This window comes from Ornithodoros turicata, chromosome 2, assembly GCF_037126465.1.
Source record: "Ornithodoros turicata isolate Travis chromosome 2, ASM3712646v1, whole genome shotgun sequence".
NCBI lineage: Eukaryota > Metazoa > Arthropoda > Arachnida > Ixodida > Argasidae > Ornithodoros > Ornithodoros turicata.
Genome location: NC_088202.1, coordinates 42,045,090 through 42,050,120, shown reverse-complemented (window position 1 = coordinate 42,050,120; position 5,031 = coordinate 42,045,090).

Sequence of the window (5,031 nt, the reverse complement as noted above, 5' to 3'; positions counted from 1 at the left end):
GTGTCTATATACTATATATGTATATATTCAAACATACGCTATGCGTGCAGGGAAAGAGCTCCGGCTGTTTTTTTACCTTACACATTTCACTGGCTTTGTACTGGGTTTTCAGTGGTGAGTCGCACACCCTGACGGGAGGAATCACGTGGTACGTGACCTTCTGACGCCGTCAGCTCAAACGTTGCCTGCCTGCGTTCTGCTGACGATGGCTCAATAAGGCCGAAAAGCTGTCCAGTACTGGCATGGCGATGTTTGAGCAATACATGCAGCCAAAGAGCTCCGGCTATTTTTTACCTTATGTTAGTCTGAGTGTACGGGTTTTCGCTGTTCATAAATCGAAGTCAGACCTCGATTCATGAACAGCGAATGTTTCTCAAAAAAGAAAAAAAAAACGTTCGCAAAACGAGGGAATTCATAAATCGAGGTCTTAAATGACTAAAAGAATACAGTTGGTTTCACAACGAAGTGTTCATAAAGGGAGCGAATTCACAGATCGAACGTTCATAAAACGACGGTTCACCGTATACACTTTTCCCCCCGGATTTGCATGATTTGCGTGGGTAGCCCCGTGGCACGTGCGGGGGCGGGCTCGAGGCCCCCCCTCAGTTGGCGAATTTCCCCATCATCAGTGCGTTTGTTGTTGTTGAGAGAGCGAGAGGGAGAAATATAATACGAGTAAGAAACTCGTTGCTCGTCCGAGTTGCATTCTGATGTGTCTGGAAGAATAAAATCGTTTGCGCGGAAACGTAAGTATAAATAACAATAGCAGTCCATATTTTTCTGTTTGTGCACAAGTGGTCTTATCCTTCTTTGGATGCACTCAACGCGCGAGACGCGCTTCTGCTGTTGATACGCAGATGGGAAAAATGGCACATGTCAGGGATTGTTTTCAATGCCGGCGTAAAGAAAGCACGAGGAATATGATCAGCCATTATGCACGCAGATGGCTCGGAACAGTAGCCTACCCAGAATCGCAAGCACAAGGGGTGTTGCAGCAAACGAGATGGGGGTGTCATTATTACAGTTACTTTGCAACGGCTTAAGAGGGGATGTACCCCGCGCCGTTTCGTCGTTTCTGGGCACGAGATGGCGCCGGGGTCTACCCAGCCATAAGGAGGCGCTAGGGGCGCCGAGTGCTGTAACTAGTGCCGTTGTTCAAGAAGCGCGCGATACAGCGCGGGGACATGTAGTCCCCACAGCATGCGTGACCTTGTTGTTTTTGTTCGCCCCCAGGGATTTCCCTACACCCCCCTCAGGGGGGGGTGTACACCCTTCCTGCATTTTTGCAACAACTCCCCTGAAATTTCTCAGGTGACCCCACCCAGCTCGGCCACCAACACGTTCTGATAGTGAGTCCGGCGCAGCGAATTACATCCTGTGCTGTCAAACTTGGGCTGTAGGACCACAGTCATGCAGATGATCGTACCATGCATTTGTCCAAAATCATTTGAAAGTGACTGTGCAATGCATATATCGCGCGTATGTACGAGCAAAAATGCGTGCGGGCACGCAAACTCAATGTGGATCATCAAGAGCCATTTGCGCCCAACTCAACCAAGCGAGGTATTCTAAGATTTTCACTGTTGACTGCTAGGTGTTCGTTGGCAAGATGGTAGTCTCTTATCTTTGTCGGTCGTGTGATGATGCATCTTAATGTTGAAATGCCGTTCACAATGAATCTCTATTCTAATGTACTGTGTGCTAAAGTAATAACATGTACAAATAAACCGGGAAAGCTGTGCAGATATGTCACTGTTGTGCCACGATTCTTTCCGTGTCTAAGAAAAATTACGTAAGTTGAACCTTCACCAAGCATGACCCCCCCCCCCTTGAAAGCTCGCCCCCCCCCCCCCCCAGTAGTGAATTTCTGGGGAAATCACTGTTCGCCCCGACTTCGCTCGGGATGCGCGGTCAATCTCCTAAGAAAAGAGGTGTTCTTGAGGAGAACGCAGCTTTGGGGAACAAACGCATCCATTCATGTGTCTGTCGGCTGCTTCCTTGGTTTGCACTCTGTTCGACTTGTGTTGTGTATCGTTTTGCTGCTTCACCAAAATCTCCCGGCTGGAAGAATAGAAAGTGGTTCACGATGGCGAGATGTGCCTAAGCTGAAATGACAGGGGTAAAAAGAGGAAAACACCAGGAACAAATAACAGGAAAAGGGGTTAACAAGATAGGTGTCGCCAGACGTTTGTGAAGGGGGCGTAGGGGCCTGGGTAAAGCACTGACTTGGGAGGACTTGGAAAAAAAAAAAAAAAAAAACAAGTCATCAAATAATGGCAATATAATTGACAGAGTTTTCGGATTTTATCAAATTTAAATTAGTGACAAAAAATTAAAACACGTTGAATCTAAGGAGGAGAGAGGACGTATTAGAGCCATGGGATGGGTCAAGCGTCAGGCACAAGAGTGTTGTTACCATTCTAACGCACGTGACGCGGTGTTGCGTCTAAGTGCAAAGCAGTGAAGCACACTTTTAGAACTGGCCTCCTCAAGTATCGGGTTTCATGTAGGATATAGAGGGAGTGACTCATCCAATAAGTCAACATTACAATCCATGAAGACACTGGCAGTATGGCGGAAGTATCCACGTGCCAAGTATTCGTTAAAGAAAAAGAAAAAAAGCTATAGACTACTGTAAAACGAACATAATCAATAAATAACAAGTAAGCACAACAAAAATAACACAAAGAACATAAACAGATAGGCAAATAACATAAACAGACACATAAATAAATAAACAAAATAAACACAATGAAACAGAGTTAACCGAGCGACGACCCGCACAGTTGTCCTTAGTGGGCTTGTGGTGGTGCAGTGTTATTTCCGAGCGATCTACCTCCCGACGTGCTAATAGTTGCTCCGGTTGGGGAGTGGATCGTGCGTCCTGGGTTAGAGCACTGCACGGGCCTAATTTTCAGACCCGTGCCCGGCCCAGGCCCGACTGCTACGGCCCGTACTCGGCCCGGGCCCGACATCTTCTATATATTTCAAGCCCGGGCCCGGCCCGAGCCCGACTCCGCCGGCCAGGGCCTAGCCCGTACCCGACTGTTTCCATGCTCAGGCCCGGTCCCAGCCCGCGTCTGCACTATCTGTTCTCGAGGTTCGGAGACGTATCTAGATTTACTAAAGTGCATAGCGCACGAAGGAAAAGGATGCAGCTAATTGGTGGAGAGTAAGGAGGTACACTCGATCGCAGTCAGCGGCTGTGTTTCTCTGCCGGCAAGCCGCTCCGTGCTTGGTGCTTGCTTGCTTGGGAACGCAGCACGCAGTGGAGCGTGGGGGTATGTACATTGCGGTTCAAGAGAGACTCATCGCCGCTCTATTGCACATGCTCCGGTGTTAGTTCCTCTTTCTTGAACTCTCACGCGAACGAAAATGTCAGAACACCTAACCTAACCGACCCTCTCGTCGGACTCTCATAAAAACGAAATATGTCAGAACACTTAAGCTCACTGAACCCCGTGCCGGGCCCTCACGAGAACGAAATATGTCCCAACACCTAACCTATCTGACGCTCGTGGAGGACCCTCAGCGCGCCCGCAACACCAATCGTCCCAAATGTGTGTGAGTGCAATCGTCCCAAGAGTGAAATCTAGACCCATTCACGAAATAAGCATGATCACATGTAAAAAAGTGATAGTTCTCAGGTGAGAATACCTGATATCCCATACAATTAAAAAAAAAAAAAAAGTAACGTGAAAATTCAGCTCTCCAGTCTCATGAAATATGTCGCGTACATGCCCGATCATGTCTGGCGTTGTCAAGCCCGTACCCGGCCCGGGCCCGGTGGCTGAAACCCGAGCCCGGCCCAGGCCCGCCTATGAATTCTTCTTTTTTCAATTTTCCACTTTCCGAGCCCAGGCCCGGCCCGGCACGGGCCGTGCCGGGCTCGGGCTTTCGGGTAAGCCCGATCCCGTGCAGTGCACTATCCTGGGTCACCTTCACAGGTAACTGCCGACATTTGTCTTAAAACGTCTGAGGAAAACTCAGGGAAAACGCCCAGACAACACATGCAGCCGGCGCATGGATTCGAACCTGCACTCTTAAAAATGAACTTCACCGCATAGCACGCTCCTAGCCAACCATCATCTTTACTGATATCGCTATTTGCCCTGATTTGTTGGAAACGGGGGGCGTACGCCTTTTTTGTGACACTTATGCTGTTCATAATTGGCACAGAAAAGGCGTACGCCTCCCGTTTTCAACAAATGGGGGCAGATAACGATATCATTAAAGATTATGGTTGGCTAGGACCGTGCTGTGCGGTGAAGTTCATTTTTAAGAGTGTGGGCCACCTCCCAGACTCGGCGAGGGCTGCTTACTGGATTGTGACACGCGGGCTCCCAGCCTATGAGGGGGGTCCAGGTAGCTTGCCGTTGTTGGCCGCACTCAAGTGGGCATCGTCACGACTATAGCCAAAAAAAAAAGGAAAGAAAAAGAAAGTGGGAGAGGAGAGTTGAGGACTCCAAATGAACTTCACCTCATAGCACACTCCTAGCCAGCGATCATCCTGCACTCTTAAAAATGAACTTCACCTCATAGCACGCTCCTAGCCAATCATTATCTCGATTGATATCGTTATCTGCCCTGATTTGTTGAAAACGGGGGGCGTACGCCATTTCTGTGACACTTATGCTGTTCATAATTGTCACAGAAAAGGCGTACGCCCCGTGTTTTCAACAAATCAGGGCAGATAACGATATCATTCGAGATAATGATTGGCTAGGAGCGTGCTATGCGGTGAAATTCATTTTTAAGAGTGTGAGTGACATCGTTCCTTCCCCTTTTTCGCTGAAACCAGGAGGCGTACGCCATCTCTGTGGAATTATGCAATTCATAATTGCCACAAAAACGGCGTACGCCCCCCCCCCCCGTTTTCGTCAAATCAAGGGAGTGGATGTTGTCATGGTGATGATGGTTGGTTAGGAGCGTGCTATGCGGTGAAGCTCTATTTTTAGTGTGTGACGAAGCCTACGTGATTTATCGATTTTTTCCCACGTCCTTCGTTGGCGAACATGAATATTCTGTACA